Genomic DNA, 20,755 nt, shown 5'->3' with positions numbered 1-20,755 from the left:
CATTAACTGGAAAGACAACATATCACACGACATTACCTGGAAAGGAAAAAGATCACATGTCATTATCTGGAAAAATATCACATGACATTACCTGGACGGGAAACATATCACCAAACATTACTTTGGATACATACCACGCAACATAATCTGGAAAGGAAACATATCACACGACATTACCTGGAAACATATCACACGACATTACCTGGAAACATATCACACGACATTACCTGGATTCATATCACACGAATTTATCTGGAAAGGAAACATATCACATGACATAACTTGTAAACATATGACAGGACAATAACTCGAAACATATCACACAACATTAACTCGAAGCATATCACACAACATTAACTCGAAACATATTACAGGACATTAACTCGAAACATATCACACAACATTTACTCGAAACATATTACAGGACATTAACTCGAAACATATCACACAACATTTACTCGAAACATATCACACAACATTACCTGGAAACATATCACACGACATTACCTGGAAACATATCACAAGACATTACCTGGCAACATATCACACGACATAAACTGGAAACATATCGCACGACATTACCTGGAAAGGTAGCATATGACACAACATTACCTGGAAACATATCACACAACATTACCTGGAAACATATCACACAACATTACCTGGAAAAATATCACATAACATTACCTGGAAACATATCACACGACATTACCTGGAAACATATCTCACAACATTACCTGGAAACATATCACACGACATTACCTGAAAACATATCACAAATCATTATCTGAAAACGTATCACATGACATTACCTGAAAACATATCACACAGCATTACCTGGAAACATATCACACAACATTACCTGGAAACATATCACACAACATTACCTGGAAACATATCACACAACATTACCTGGAAACATATCACACAACATTACCTGGAAACATATCACACAACATTACCTGGAAACATATCACACAACATTACCTGGAAACATATCACACAACATTACCTGGAAACATATCACACAACATTACCTAGAAACATATCACACAACATTACCTGGAAACATATCACACAACATTACCTAGAAACATATCACACAACATTACCTGGAAACACATCACGACATTACCTGAAAACATATCACACAGCATTACCTGGAAACATATCACACAACATTACCTGGAAACATATCACACGACTTTACCTGGAAGGGAAACATATCACACAATATTACCTGGAAACAAATCACACAACATTACCTGGAAACATATCACACCACATTACCTGAAAACATATCACACAACATTACCTGGAAACATATCACACGACATTACCTGGAAACATATCACACATTACCTCGAAACATATCACACAACATTACCTCGAAACATATCACACAACATTACCTTGAAATACATCACAAAACATAAACTGGAAGCATATCACACAACATTACCTAGAAACATATCACACAATATTACCTGGAAAAATATCACCAAACATTATCTGAAACATATCACACGACATTACCTGGAAACATATCACATGACCTTACCTGGAGGCATATCACAAAACATTACCTGGAAACGTATCACATGACATTACCTGAAAACATATCACACGACATTACCTGGAAACATATCACATGACATTACCTGGACACATTTCACACGACAATACCTGGAAAGGAAACATATCACACAACATTACCTGGAAACAAATCACACAACATTACCTGGAAACATATCACACAAAATTACCTGGAAATATATCACACAACATTACCTGGAAACATATCACACGACATTACCTGGAAACATATCACATAACATTACCTGGCAACATATCACACGACATTACCTGGAAACATATCACACAAAATTACCTGGAAACATATCACGCGCCATTACCTGGAAACAAATCACACAGCATTACCTGGAAACACATCACACGACATTACCTGGAAACATATCAGACGACATTACCTGGAAACATATCACACGACTTTACCTGGAAAACATATCACACAACATTACCTGGAAACATATCACATGACAATACCTGGAAACATATCACAAAACATTACCTGGAAACATATCACACAACATTACCTGGAAACATATCACTTGACATTACCTGAAAAAATATCACACAACACTACCTGGAAACATATCACATGGCATTACCTGGAAACATATCACACAACATTACCTTGAAACATATCACACAACATTACCTGGAAACATATCACACAACATTACCTGAAAACAAAGCACACAACATTACCTGGAAACATATCACATGACATTACCTGGAAACATATCACACAACATTACCTGGAAACATATCACACAACATTACCTGGAAACAAATCACACGAATTTACCTGGAAACATATCACACAACATTACCTGGAAACATATCACACGACTTTACCTGGAAACATATCACTTAACATTACCTGGAAACATATCACACAACATTACCTGGAAACAAATCACACAACATTACCTGGAAACATATCACACAACATTACCTGGAAACAAATCACACAACATTACCTGGAAACATATCACACAACATTACCTGGAAACATATCACACAACATTACCTGGAAACATATCACACAACATTACCTGGAAACAAATCACACAACATTACCTGGAAACATATCACACAAAATTACCTGGAAATATATCACACAACATTATCTGGAAACATATCACACAATATTACCTGGAACCATATCACACGACATTACCTGGAAACATATCACATAACATTACCTGGAAACATATCACACGACATTACCTGGAAACATATCACACAACATTACCTGGAAACATATCACACAACATTACCTGGAAACATATCACACGACATTACCTGGAAACATATCACACATTACCTCGAAACATATCACACAACATTACCTCGAAACATATCACACAACATTACCTGGAAACATATCACACGACATTACCTGGAAACAAATCACACAGCATTACACAAAATTACCTGGAAATATATCACACAACATTATCTGGAAACATATCACACAATATTACCTGGAACCATATCACACGACATTACCTGGAAACATATCACACAACATTACCTCGAAACATATCACACAACATTACCTTGAAATACATCACAAAACATAAACTGGAAGCATATCACACAACATTACCTAGAAACATATCACACGACATTACCTGGAAACATATCACACATTACCTCGAAACATATCACACAACATTACCTCGAAACATATCACACAACATTACCTGGAAACATATCACGACATTACCTGGAAACATATCACACAACATTACCTGAAACACATCACGACATTACCTTGAAACATATCACACGACATTACCTGGAAACATATCACACGACATTACCTGGAAACATATCACACGACATTACCTGGAAACATATCACACGACATTACCTGGAAACATATCACACGACATTACCTGGAAACATATCACACGACATTACCTGGAAACATATCACAGGACATTACCTGGAAACATATCACACGACATTACCTGGAAACATATCACACAACATTACCTGGAAACATATCACACGACATTACCTGGAAACATATCACACGACATTACCTAAAAACAAATCACACAACATTACCTGGAAACACATCACACGACATTACCTGGAAACATATCACACGACATTACCTGGAAACATATCACACGACATTACCTGGAAACATATCACACGACATTACCTGGAAACATATCACACGACATTACCTGGAAACATATCACACGACATTACCTGGAAACATATCACATGACATTACCTGGAAACATATCACACGACATTACCTGGAAACATATCACACGACATTACCTGTAAACATATCACATGAAATTACCAGGAAAAAAATTACACGACATTACCTGGAAACATATCACATGAACTTACCAGGAAAAAAATTACACGACATTACCTGGAAACATATCACACGACATTACCTGGAAACATATCACATGACATTACCTGGAAACATATCACACAACATTACCTGGAAACATATCACACGACATTACCTGAAAACATATCACATGACATTACCTGGAAACATATCACACGACATTACCTGGAAACATATCACACAACATTACCTGGAAACATATCACAAGACATTACCTGGAAACATATCACACGACATTACCTGGAAACATATCACACGACATTACCTGGAAACATATCACACAACATTACCTGGAAACATATCACACAACATTACCTTGAAACATATCACACTACATTACCTGGAAACATATCACATAAAATTACCTGGAAACATATCACACGACATTACCTGGAAACATATCACACAACATTACCTGGAAACATATCACACGACATTACCTGAAAACATATCACACAACATTATCTGAAAACTTATCACATCACATTACATGAAAACATATCACACAGCATTACCTGGAAACATATCACACAACATTACCTGGAAACATATCACACAACATTACCTTGAAACATATCACACAACATTACCTGGAAACATATCACACAACATTACCTGGAAACATATCACACAACATTACCTGGAAACATATCACACAACATTCCATGAAACATATCACATGGCATTACCTGGAAACATATCACACAACATTACCTGGAAACATATCACACAACATTACCTGGAAACATATCACACAACATTACCTAGAAACATATCACACAACATTACCTGGAATCATATCACACAACATTACCTGGAAACATATTACGACATTACCTAGAAACATATCACACGACATTACCTGGAAACATATCACACAACATTACCTGGAAACATATCACACAACATTACCTGGAAACACATCACGACATTACCTGAAAACATATCACACAGCATTACCTGGAAACATATCACACAACATTACCTGGAAACATATCACACGACATTACCTGGAAACATATCACACCACATTACCTGAAAACATATCACACAACATTACCTGGAAACATATCACACCACATTACCTGAAAACATATCACACAACATTACCTGGAAACATATCACACGACATTACCTGGAAACATATCACACATTACCTCGAAACATATCACACAACATTACCTCGAAACATATCACACAACATTACCTTGAAATACATCACAAAACATAAACTGGAAGCATATCACACAACATTACCTAGAAACATATCACACGACATTACCTGGAAACATATCACACATTACCTCGAAACATATCACACAACATTACCTCGAAACATATCACACAACATTACCTTGAAATACATCACAAAACATAAACTGGAAGCATATCACACAACATTACCTAGAAACATATCACACACTATTACCTGGAAAAATATCACCAAACATTATCTGAAACATATCACACGACATTACCTGGAAACATATCACATGACCTTACCTGGAGGCATATCACAAAACATTACCTGGAAACGTATCACACAACATTACCTGGAAACATATCACACGACATTACCTGAAAACATATCACACGACATTACCTGGAAACATATCACATGACCTTACCTGGAGGCATATCACAAAACATTACCTGGAAACGTATCACATGACATTACCTGAAAACATATCACACGACATTACCTGGAAACATATCACACGACATTACCTGGAAACATATCACACGACATTACCTGGAAACATATCACACGACATTACCTGAAAACATATCACACGACATTACCTGGAAACATATCACATGACATTACCTGGACACATTTCACACGACAATACCTGGAAAGGAAACATATCACACAACATTACCTGGAAACAAATCACACAACATTACCTGGAAACATATCACACAAAATTACCTGGAAATATATCACACAACATTACCTGGAAACATATCACACGACATTACCTGGAAACATATCACATAACATTACCTGGAAACATATCACACGACATTACCTGGAAACATATCACACAAAATTACCTGGAAACATATCACGCGCCATTACCTGGAAACAAATCACACAGCATTACCTGGAAACACATCACACGACATTACCTGGAAACATATCAGACGACATTACCTGGAAACATATCACACGACTTTACCTGGAAAACATATCACACAACATTACCTGGAAACATATCACATGACATTACCTGGAAACATATCACAAAACATTACCTGGAAACATATCACACAACATTACCTGGAAACATATCACTTGACATTACCTGAAAAAATATCACACAACACTACCTGGAAACATATCACACAACATTACCTTGAAACATATCACACAACATTACCTGAAAACATATCACACAACATTACCTGGAAACATATCACACAACATTACCTGAAAACAAAGCACACAACATTACCTGGAAACATATCACATGACATTACCTGGAAACATATCACACAACATTACCTGGAAACATATCACACAACATTACCTGGAAACATATCACACGACATTACCTGGAAACATATCACACAACATTACCTGGAAACATATCACACGACTTTACCTGGAAACATATCACTTAACATTACCTGGAAACATATCACACAACATTACCTGGAAACAAATCACACAACATTACCTGGAAACATATCACACAACATTACCTGGAAACAAATCACACAACATTACCTGGAAACATATCACACAACATTACCTGGAAACATATCACACAACATTACCTGGAAACATATCACACAACATTACCTGGAAACATATCACACAACATTACCTGAAAACATATCACACAACATTACCTGGAAACATATCACACAACATTATCTGGAAACATATCACACAATATTACCTGGAAACATATCACACGACATTACCTGGAAACATATCACATAACATTACCTGGAAACATATCACACGACATTACCTGGAAACATATCACACAACATTACCTGGAAACATATCACACGACATTACCTGGAAACAAATCACACAACATTACCTGGAAACACATCACACGACATTACCTGGAAACATATCACACGACATTACCTGGAAACATATCACACGACATTACCTGGAAACATATCACACGACATTACCTGGAAACACATCACACGACATTACCTGGAAACATATCACACGACATTACCTGGAAACATATCACACGACATTACCTGGAAACATATCACACGACATTACCTGGAAACATATCACACGACATTACCTGGAAACATATCACACAACATTACCTGGAAACATATCACACGACATTACCTGGAAACATATCACACGACATTACCTAAAAACAAATCACACAACATTACCTGGAAACATATCACACGACATTACCTGGAAACATATCACACGACATTACCTGGAAACATATCACACGACATTACCTGGAAACATATCACACGACATTACCTGGAAACATATCACACGACATTACCTGGAAACATATCACACGACATTACCTGGAAACATATCACATGACATTACCTGGAAACATATCACACGACATTACCTGGAAACATATCACACGACATTACCTGTAAACATATCACATGAACTTACCAGGAAAAAAATTACACGACATTACCTGTAAACATATCACATGAACTTACCAGGAAAAAAATTACACGACATTACCTGGAAACATATCACACGACATTACCTGGAAACATATCACATGACATTACCTGGAAACATATCACACAACATTACCTGGAAACATATCACACGACATTACCTGAAAACATATCACATGACATTACCTGGAAACATACCACACGACATTACCTGGAAACATATCACACAACATTACCTGGAAACATATCACAAGACATTGCCTGGCAACATATCACACGACATAAACTGGAAACATATCACACGACATTACCTGGAAACATATCACACAACATTACCTGGAAACATATCACACAACATTACCTGGAAACATATCACACAACATTACCTGGAAAAATATCACATAACATTACCTGGAAACATATCACACGACATTACCTGGAAACATATCTCACAACATTACCTGGAAACATATCACACGACATTACCTGAAAACATATCACAAATCATTATCTGAAAACGTATCACATGACATTACCTGAAAACATATCACACAGCATTACCTGGAAACATATCACACAACATTACCTGGAAACATATCACACAACATTACCTGGAAACATATCACACAACATTACCTGGAAACATATCACACAACATTACCTGGAAACATATCACACAACATTACCTGGAAACATATCACACAACATTACCTGGAAACATATCACACAACATTACCTGGAAACATATCACACAACATTCCCGTGAAACATATCACACAACATTACCTGGAAACATATCACACAACATTACCTAGAAACATATCACACAACATTACCTGGAATCATATCACACAACATTACCTGGAAACATATTACGACATTACCTAGAAACATATCACACGACATTACCTGGAAACATATCACACAACATTACCTGGAAACATATCACACAACATTACCTGGAAACACATCACGACATTACCTGAAAACATATCACACAGCATTACCTGGAAACATATCACACAACATTACCTGGAAACATATCACACGACATTACCTGGAAACATATCACACAATATTACCTGGAAACAAATCACACAACATTACCTGGAAACATATCACACCACATTACCTGAAAACATATCACACAACATTACCTGGAAACATATCACACGACATTACCTGGAAACATATCACACATTACCTCGAAACATATCACACAACATTACCTCTAAACATATCACACAACATTACCTGGAAATATATCACAAAACATAAACTGGAAACATATCACACAACATTACCCAGAAGCATATCACACAACATTACCTTGAAACATATCACACGACATTACCTGGTAACATATCACACAGCATTACCTGGAAACATATCACATGACCTTACCTGGAAAAATATCACCAAACATTATCTGAAACATATCACACGACATTAACTGGAAACATATCACACGACATTACCTGGAAACATATCACATGACCTTACCTGGAAACATATCACATGACATTACCTGGAGGCATATCACAAAACATTACCTGGAAACGTATCACATGACATTACCTGAAAACATATCACACGACATTACCTGGAAACATATCACACAATATTACCTGGAAACATATCACATGACATTACCTGGAAACATATCACACAACATTACCTGGAAACATATCACACAACATTACCTGGAAACATATCACACAACATTACCTGGAAACATATCACACAACATTACCTGGAAACATATCACACAACATTACCTGGAAACAAATCACACAACATTACCTGGAAACATATCACACAAAATTACCTGGAAATATATCACACAACATTACCTGGAAACATATCACACGACATTACCTGGAAACATATCACATAACATTACCTGGAAACATATCACACGACATTACCTGGAAACATATCACACAAAATTACCTGGAAACATATCACGCGCCATTACCTGGAAACAAATCACACAGCATTACCTGGAAACACATCACACGACATTACCTGGAAACATATCAGACGACATTACCTGGAAACATATCACACGACTTTACCTGGAAAACATATCACACAACATTACCTGGAAACATATCACATGACATTACCTGGAAACATATCACAAAACATTACCTGGAAACATATCACACAACATTACCTGGAAACATATCACACAACATTACCTGAAAAAATATCACACAACACTACCTGGAAACATATCACATGGCATTACCTGGAAACATATCACACAACATTACCTTGAAACATATCACACAACATTACCTGGAAACATATCACACAACATTACCTGGAAACATATCACACAACATTACCTGAAAACAAATCACACAACATTACCTGGAAACATATCACATGACATTACCTGGAAACATATCACACAACATTACCTGGAAACATATCACACAACATTACCTGGAAACAAATCACACGACATTACCTGGAAACATATCACACAACATTACCTGGAAACATATCACACGACTTTACCTGGAAACATATCACTTAACATTACCTGGAAACATATCACACAACATTACCTGGAAACAAATCACACAACATTACCTGGAAACATATCACACAACATTACCTGGAAACAAATCACACAACATTACCTGGAAACATATCACACAACATTACCTGGAAACATATCACACAACATTACCTGGAAACATATCACACAACATTACCTGGAAACAAATCACACAACATTACCTGGAAACATATCACACAAAATTACCTGGAAATATATCACACAACATTATCTGGAAACATATCACACAATATTACCTGGAACCATATCACACGACATTACCTGGAAACATATCACATAACATTACCTGGAAACATATCACACGACATTACCTGGAAACATATCACACAACATTACCTGGAAACATATCACACGACATTACCTGGAAACAAATCACACAGCATTACCTGGAAACACATCACACGACATTACCTGGAAACATATCAGACGACATTACCTGGAAACATATCACACGACTTTACCTGGAAACATATCACACGACATTACCTGGAAACACATCACACGACATTACCTGGAAACATATCACACGACATTACCTTGAAACATATCACACGACATTACCTGGAAACATATCACACGACATTACCTGGAAACATATCACACGACAGTACATGGAAACAAATCACACAACATTACCTGGAAACACATCACACGACATTACTTGGAAACATATCACACGACATTACCTAAAAACAAATCACACAACATTACCTGGAAACACATCACACGACATTACCTGGAAACATATCACACGACATTACCTAAAAACATATCACACAACATTACCTGGAAACACATCACACGACATTACCTGGAAACATATCACACGACATTACCTGGAAGCAAATCACACGACATTACCTGGAAACATATCACACGACATTACCTGGAAACATATTACACGACATTACCTGGAAACATATCACACGACATTACCTGGAAACATATCACATGACATTACCTGGAAACATACCACACGACATTACCTGGAAACATATCACACGACATTACCTGTAAACATATCACATGAAATTACCAGGAAAAAAATTACACGACATTACCTGGAAACATATCACACGACATTACCTGGAAACATATCACATGACATTACCTGGAAACATATCACACAACATTACCTGGAAACATATCACACGACATTACCTGGAAACATATCACATGACATTACCTGGAAACATACCACACGACATTACCTGGAAACATATCACACAACATTACCTGTAAATATATCACATGAAATTACCAGGAAAAAAATTACACGACATTACCTGGAAACATATCACACGACATTACCTGGAAAGAAAACATATTGCACCACATTACCTGGAAACATATCACATTACTTGGAAACACATCACGACATTACCTGAAAACATATCACACAGCATGACCTGGAAAGGAAACATATCACACAACATTACCTGGAAAGAAAACAGATTACACGACACTACCTGGAAACATAACACATTATCTGGAAACACATCACGACATTACCTGAAAATATATCACACAGCATTACCAGGAAACATATCACAAAACATTACCTGGAAACATATCACACGATATTACCTGGAAACATATCACATGACATTACCTGGAAAGGATACATATCACACAACATTACCTGGAAACATATCACACGACATTACCTGGAAACATATCACATGACATTACCTGGAAAAGATACATATCACACAACATTACCTGGAAACATATCATACAACATTACCTGGAAACATATCACATGACATTACCTGGAAAGGATACATATCACACAACATTACCTGGAAACATATCACACAACATTACCTGGAAACATATCACACAACATTACCTGGAAACATATCACACAACATTATCTGGAAACATATCGCACAACATTACCTCGAAACATATCACACGACATTACCTGGAAACATATCACACAACATTACCTGGAAACATATCACACAACATTACCTGGAAACACATCACACAACATTACCTGGAAACACATCACACAACATTACCTCGATGTATATCACACAACATTACCTGGAAACATATCACACAACATTACCTCGATGTATATCACACAACATTACCTGGAAACACATCACACAACATTACCTCGATGTATATCACACAACATTACCTGGAAACACATCACACAACATTACCTCGATGTATATCACACAACATTACCTGGAAACACATCACACAACATTACCTGGAAACATATCACACAACATTACCTGGAAACACATCACACAACATTACCTCGATGTATATCACACAACATTACCTGGAAACACATCACACAACATTACCTCGATGTATATCACACAACATTACCTGGAAACATATCACACAACATTACCTGGAAACACATCACACGACATTACCTGGAAACATATCACACAACATTACCTTGAAACATATCACACGACATTACCTGGTAACATATCACACAGCATTACCTGGAAACATATCACATGACCTTACCTGGATGCATATCACAAAACATTACCTGGAAACGTATCACATGACATTACTTGGAAACATATCACACGACATTACCTGGAAACATATCACACGACATTACCTGGAAACATATCATACAACATTACCCGGAAACATATCACATGACATTAACTGGAAAAATATCACTCAGCATTACTTGTAAACATATCACACGATAATACCTGGAAAGGAAACATATCACACAACAATACCTGGAAAGAAAACATATTACACGACATTACCTGGAAACATATCACATTACCTGGAAACACATCACGACATTACCTGAAAACATATCACACAGCATGACCGGGAAACATATCACACGCAATTACCTGGAAAGGAAACGTATCACACAACATTACCTGGAAAGAAAACATATTACACGACATTACCTGGAAACATGTCACATTACCTGGAAACACATCACAACATTACCTGAAAACATATCACACAGCATTACCTGGAAACATATCACACAAAATTATCTGGAAACATATCACACGATATTACCTGGAAAGGAAACATATCACATAACATTACCTGGAAACATATCACACAACATTACCTAGAAACATATCACATGATCTTGCCTGGAAACATATCACATGACATTACTTGGAAATATATAACATGTTATTACCTGGAAAACATATCACACAACATTACCTGGAAACATATCACATGACATTACCTGGAAACATATCACAAAACATTACCTGGAAACATGTCACACAACATTACCTGGAAACATATCACATGACATTACCTGGAAACATATCACACGACATTACCTGGAAACATATCACATGACATAACCTGGAAACATATCACACAACATTACCTGGAAGCAAATCACAAAACATTACATGGAAACAAATCACACGACTTTACCTGGAAACATATCACACGACATTACCTGGAAACATATCACATGACATAACCTGGAAACATATCACAAAACATTACCTGTAAACAAATAACACGACTTTACCTGGAAACATATCACACGACATTACCTGGAAACAAATCACACGACTTTACCTGGAAACATATCACACAACATTACCTGGAAACATATCACTCAACATTATCTGGAAGCATATCATACAACATTAACTGGAAACATATCACACAACATTACCTGGACACGTATCACACAACATTACCTGGAAACACATCACACGACATTACCTGGAAACATATCACACGACATTACCTGGAGACATATCACATGATATTACCTCGAAACATATCACACAACATTACCTGGAAACATATCACATGATCTTGCCTGGAAAGATATAACATGACATTACTTGGAAATGTATCACATGTTATTACCTGGAAACATATCACACGACATTACCTGGAAACATATCACACGACATTACCTGGAAACATATCACACGACATTACCTGGAAACATATCACATGACATTGCCTGGAAACATATCACACAACATTACCTGGAAACATATCACACGACATTACATGGAAACACATCACACGACATTACCTGGAAACATATCACACAACATTACCTGGAAACATATCACACAACATTACCTGGAAACATATCACACGACATTACATGGAAACACATCACACGACATTATCTGGAAACATATCACACAACATTACCTGGAAACATATCACACGACATTACATGGAAACATATCACACGACATTACATGGAAACACATCACACAACATTACCTGGAAACATATCACACAACATTACCTGAAAAAAAAACATATCACACACAACATTACCTGGAAAGTAAACATATCATACAACATTAACTAGAAAGACAACATATCACACAACATTAACTAGAAAGACAACATATCACACAACATTACCTGGAAAGGAAACAGATCACATGACATTACCTGGACAGGAAACATATCACCCATCATTACTTTGGGTACATACCACACAACATAATCTGGAAAGGAAACATATCACACGACATTACCTGGATTCATATCACACGAATTTACCTGGAAAGGAAACATATCACATAACATAACTTGTAAACATATGACAGGACATTAACTCGAAACATATCACACAACATTACCTGGAAACATATCAAATGACATTACCTGGAAACATATCACACGACATTACCTGGAAAATATCACACAACATTACCTGGAAACATATCACAAAACATTACCTGGAAACGTATCACATGACATTACCTAAAAACATATCACACAGCATTAACTAGAAACATACCACACAACATTACCTGGAAACACATCACGACATTACCTGGGAACATATCACACGACATATACATGGAAACATATCACACATTACCTGTAAACATATCACAAAACATTACCTGGAAACATATCACATAACATTAACTAGAAACATATCACACAACATTACCTGGAAACACATCACACATTACCTTGAAATATATCACAAAACATTACCTTGAAACATATCACATAACTTTAACTGGAAATATATCACATGCCATTACCTGGAAACATCACACAACATTACCTGGAAACATAAAACTCGACATTACCTGGAAACATATCACACAACATTATCTGGAAACATAAAACTCGACCTTACCTGGAAACATATCACATGACACTACCTGGAAACATATCGCACCACATTACCTGGAAATGTATCACATGACATTACCTGGAAACATATCATACAACATTACCCAGAAACATATCACTCAACATTACCTGGAAACATATCACAAGACATTACCTGAAAACATATCACACAACATTACCTGGAAACATATCACTCAACATTACCTGGAAACATATCACTCAACATTACCTGGAAACATATCACACAACATTACCTGGAAACATATCACTCAACATTACCTGGAAACATATCGCATGACATTACCTGGAAACATATCACACAACATTACCTGGAAACATATCACTCAACATTACCTGGAAACATATCACACAACATTATTTGAAAACATAACGCATGGCATTACCTGAAAACATATCACTCGACATTACCTGGAGACATATCACACGACACTACCTGGAAAGGAAACATATTACACGACATTACCTGGAAAGGAAACATATTTCACAACATTACCTGGAAAGAAAACATATCACACGACATTACCTGGAAACATATCCATTACCTGGAAACACACCACGACATTACCTGAAAACATATCACACAGCATTACCTGGAAACACATCACACGCCATTACCTGGAAACACACCACGACATTACCTGAAAACATATCACACAGCATTACCTGGAAACACATCACACGCCATTACTTGGAAAGGAAACATATCACACAACATTACCTGGAAAGAAAACATATTATACGACATTACCTGGAAACATATCAAACAACATTACCTGGAAACATATAAAATGACATTACCTGGAAACATATCACACAACATTACCTGGAAACATATCACACAACATTACCTGGAAACATATCACACGACATTACCTGGAAACATATCACACAACATTACCTGTAAACATATCACACAACATTACCTGGAAACATATCACACAACATTACCTGGAAACATATCACACAACATTACCTGGAAACATATCACACAACATTACCTGGAAACATATCACACAACATTACCTGGAAACATATCACACGACATTACCTGGAAAGGAAACATATCACACGACATTACCTGGAAAGGAAACATATCACACAACATTACCTGGAAAGAAAACATATTACACGACATTACCTGGAAATATATCACATTACCTGGAAACACATCACGACATTACCTGAAAAAACATCACACAGCATTACCTGGAAACATATCACTAAACATTACCGGGAAACATATCACACGACATTACCTGGAAAATATCACACAACATTACCTGAAAACATATCACAAAACATTACCTGGAAACGTATCACATGACATTACCTAAAAACATATCACACAGCATTAACTAGAAACATACCACACAATATTACCTGGAAACACATCACGACATTACCTGGGAACATATCACACGACATATACATGGAAACATATCACACATTACCTGTAAACATATCACAAAACATTACCTGGAAACATATCACATAACATTAACTAGAAACATATCACACAACATTACCTGGAAACACATCACACATTACCTTGAAATATATCACAAAACATTACCTTGAAACATATCACATAACTTTAACTGGAAATATATCACATGCCATTACCTGGAAACATCACACAACATTACCTGGAAACATAAAACTCGACATTACCTGGAAACATATCACACGACATTACCTGAAAACATATCACACAACATTACCTGGAAACATATCACTCAACATTACCTGGAAACATATCACTCAACATTACCTGGAAACATATCACACAACATTACCTGGAAACATATCACTCAACATTACCTGGAAACATATCGCATGACATTACCTGGAAACATATCACACAACATTACCTGGAAACATATCACTCAACATTACCTGGAAACATATCACACAACATTATTTGAAAACATAACGCATGGCATTACCTGAAAACATATCACTCGACATTACCTGGAGACATATCACACGACACTACCTGGAAAGGAAACATATTACACGACATTACCTGGAAAGGAAACATATTTCACAACATTACCTGGAAAGAAAACATATCACACGACATTACCTGGAAACATATCCATTACCTGGAAACACACCACGACATTACCTGAAAACATATCACACAGCATTACCTGGAAACACATTAATTAATGATGATAAAGGCATGGCGTCGGTCCTAAATTCAACCTTTAGTAGCGTATTCACAAAAGAGAACATGACATCGATCCCAGCCCCGGGGACTATTTTTCAAGGCCCTGAAGATCATAAGCTTGCGTTGACCGAAATCGATATCAATGAAGTGCGTGCGTACCTGCAAAAAGTAGATTCAAATATATCTCCGGGCCCCGACAATTTATCTCCTCGCGCGTTAAGAGAATGTAGTCAACAGCTAGAATCACCCATGACGTTAATGTTCAATAAGTCATTAGCACAGGCGAGTCTGCCTCTCGAGTGGAAAAAGGCCAATGTTACCCCGATATTTAAAAAAGGAGATAAAAAACAAGCCAGTAATTATCGTCCTATCAGCCTTACGTCTATCCTAATTAAATTATTCGAAAAATAATCAGGGATAAAATGATCACTTTCCTCGAAACAAATGATTTGATAACTGATAATCAGCATGGATTTCGTAGTAATCGATCTTGCCTAACCAACTTATTAACTTTTTTCAACGACGTTTATTCAAGTTGGGACGCCCGAGCCCCATATGACGTAATTTTCCTAGATTTTAAGAAAGCGTTTGACAAAGTTCCCCACGTTAGGCTTATTTAAAAAATGCGTTCCCACGGTATTAGTGACCATCTATTCATAATTTACGTGAACGATTTAGAGACTGATATCCTGTCAAAAGTAGCCAAATTCCCCGACGACACCAAATTAGGAGGTACGGTAACGAACAGTAAAAATTGCGAGAACATTCAATCAGACTTAATAAGACTTGCCGACTGGAACGAAAAATGGTAAATGTGTTTCAACGTAGATAAATGTAAAGTAATGCACATAGGTGGAAAGAATCCTAACTTTAAATATCAGCTTCAAGGACGTGAGCTCAGCGAAGTAAAACAAGAAAAAGATCTTGGTGCCATTATCAGTAACACTCTTAACCCAGTAGCAACGACGGGCCAAATTTGTGGCTTTACCATGTACCAGCGACGGACCATTTTTTTTTTTTTTTCATGATAAAGACCCCCCAAAATAGATGATGAATAAATTGATCACTAATGCGTTGATATATATTATGAAATGGTTTGTGTGAGCGATGATTTTTTTCTCATTAATTCGCTTATAGGGGTCTTTAAGAAACATGATCCCCGCAGCTACCTGGTTGAAATGAGTGATCAATGTTCTGCGGCGAGTAAAAAGCCAATATGATGTTGGGATTAATCTCAAGAAACTTTGATTATAAATCACCCGAACTTATGAAGAGATTATATTTAGCATTTGTAAGACCACACCTAGAATACGCCGTTCAGTTCTGGTCACCGAATTATATCAGAGATCAAGTTTTGCTAGAAAGGATACAGCGACGAGCAACCAAACAAATTCCAGCGCTCCGTAACTTGACGTATGACGAGCGTCGAAAATTCTTTTGTGACACCTTTAGCTGCATTTTATAAATAAAGATAATACCATATATTATTATAATGAATAAAAAAAAAGATCGATGGTTAATTTACTGTTTTGACGAGAACTTTGTTTAGCGTTAGTAGAGGCCGAAGCTCTTCTTTTGTGACACATTTTGCTGTATTTTAATAATCTGCAGCTGATGAGCCTTTCCCCTCACAAGTAATTATAAAACTTGAAACAAAAGAAACGAACCGACACAGCAGCGGCAGTCAGTCGCGCCGCACCGTTGTCAGATTATCAGAGCCGCGTATTTACCGGTTTCTGGCCCATAACTGTTGCCAAGAAGCACCAATAATTAACCATTTAAACGACAATCATATGAAGGCAGTTATTTGGGTGATGAAAGCAGTTTTTGGGTCGGAAATCGGCAAACACAAGAGGCAGAGTACGACAATCTGGCAACGTTGAACTGTCACGGATCAGCCTCGACGCGGCCACAGAGGCGAGGCGGCGCGTCGTCGCGTGTTTGACAAGACATTCGTAGGTATATATTCAACATATAATTTAAGACACTTCCACGGGTAGTTTTATTTCCAGGGTAAGCAAGGCGCGTCCACACACAAAAAAAGGAATTGGAAACAAGCATCAAAATAGCCTATACATGTTACTGTTGCTTATGGCCATCGCATTATTTGTGTGTTGAACCATAAAGTATACGGAAAGGTCGATGGGTCATGGTGTTGATAGAAGGGGGTCGAGGGGTGAAGCCCCCGTTAGGTAGGTGTCTCTTCTTTAAATTATCAATACCCAGAACACACCTCTACTATAGTGTAAGTTGGGTGTTTTAACAGAAAGTCACCCATGACCCCCCCCCCAACCACCCCCCACACACACACACCATTCCCCCACAGCCCCAGGCACACGATTTTCTCTAAACTATAACAATGTCAGGTCTCCCTTGTACACTATATGCCTCATCTGGGCTCTTTAACATAGCCAGTCATAACCATTTCTTTCCTCCTATGGGCTCTTTGATATGACCAGTCTTGAGTCCATATTCTAAAACATATATCGGCGCCTCAGTTCGCCTTTTCGAATAGCCTCTCGTAGAAGTTGCTGGGATTGCCATGGATTGTTTTGCGATGTTAGTGATAGTTTTAATATGGCTTCTGCATCTTGAATGGGAAAACTCACCCATGAAAACCTGGTTAGTTTTCTCTGTGGCCTTGGGTAAAAGTTGTTATGGGAGTCTGATATGTTTAAGAATATGGACCTGTAAGCGCCTCAGTTTGTCTGTTGTTTAGGTTGTTGGGATTGCCGTGGATTATTTTGTGATGCTACTCATAGTTTGAACACGGATTCTGCATCTTGAACAGGAAAAATCACCCATGACAACCCGGTTAATCTTCTCTGTGGCTTTGGGAAATAGTTGTAATGGGAGCAGGATACATTTAAGGATATGGACCCTAACCTCCTCCTCCTCCTCCTTCCCCCCACAGCCCCAGGCCAGCATGATGAGTGGATGGCCGAGGCAGTGGGCGGCGGACAAGGGTGAAAGTCCCTGCACACAGCGGGAGGCCCTCACCCACTGGACTGACCCCGCTGATCCCTGTGCCGCCAGCCAGAGGGTCATGCAGGACTTTGTGTCGTGCCAGGTGTTCCCCGCCTAGACGCAGGGGGGCGGACAGGTGCTGCTGGGACAACTGGAACAGGTACTAGAGCCCAACACCATTGTTTCTCCCTAGTCATAAATCATACCGGACTTTTTTTTTTTTAAATCTCCACAGTGCAGTGGTTAGCCTCCCTGACTA

At 37.4% G+C, this 20,755-nt stretch overlaps 2 long non-coding RNA genes across 3 annotated transcripts; both read right to left on the bottom strand.

Annotated features, from left to right (window-relative positions):
* Window positions 1–1,216: 1,216 nt before the first annotated feature.
* LOC126990802 (uncharacterized) lies at window positions 1,217–2,918 on the bottom strand. Its single transcript, XR_007744740.1, has 3 exons — window positions 2,868–2,918; window positions 1,612–1,636; window positions 1,217–1,290 (listed from the first exon to the last, which is right to left on the bottom strand). It is a non-coding gene; the product is annotated as an uncharacterized LOC126990802 (long non-coding RNA).
* Window positions 2,919–5,658: 2,740 nt separating this feature from the next.
* On the bottom strand, window positions 5,659–12,213 carry LOC126990800 (uncharacterized). Of its 2 annotated transcripts, XR_007744739.1 has the most exons (5): window positions 12,120–12,169; window positions 11,990–12,069; window positions 11,730–11,804; window positions 8,559–8,606; window positions 5,659–5,779 (listed from the first exon to the last, which is right to left on the bottom strand). It is a non-coding gene; the product is annotated as an uncharacterized LOC126990800 (long non-coding RNA). The 2 variants fall into 2 exon arrangements; XR_007744738.1 differs by having other exon boundaries at window positions 11,990–12,213.
* Between the last annotated feature and the right edge of the window lie 8,542 nt (window positions 12,214–20,755).

The sequence above is a fragment of the Eriocheir sinensis genome, unplaced genomic scaffold, assembly GCF_024679095.1.
Source record: "Eriocheir sinensis breed Jianghai 21 unplaced genomic scaffold, ASM2467909v1 Scaffold203, whole genome shotgun sequence".
In the NCBI taxonomy this organism is placed as follows: domain Eukaryota; kingdom Metazoa; phylum Arthropoda; class Malacostraca; order Decapoda; family Varunidae; genus Eriocheir; species Eriocheir sinensis.
The sequence above is the reverse complement of the archived record's forward strand: the minus strand, read 5'-3'. Positions and strand labels throughout refer to the sequence as shown.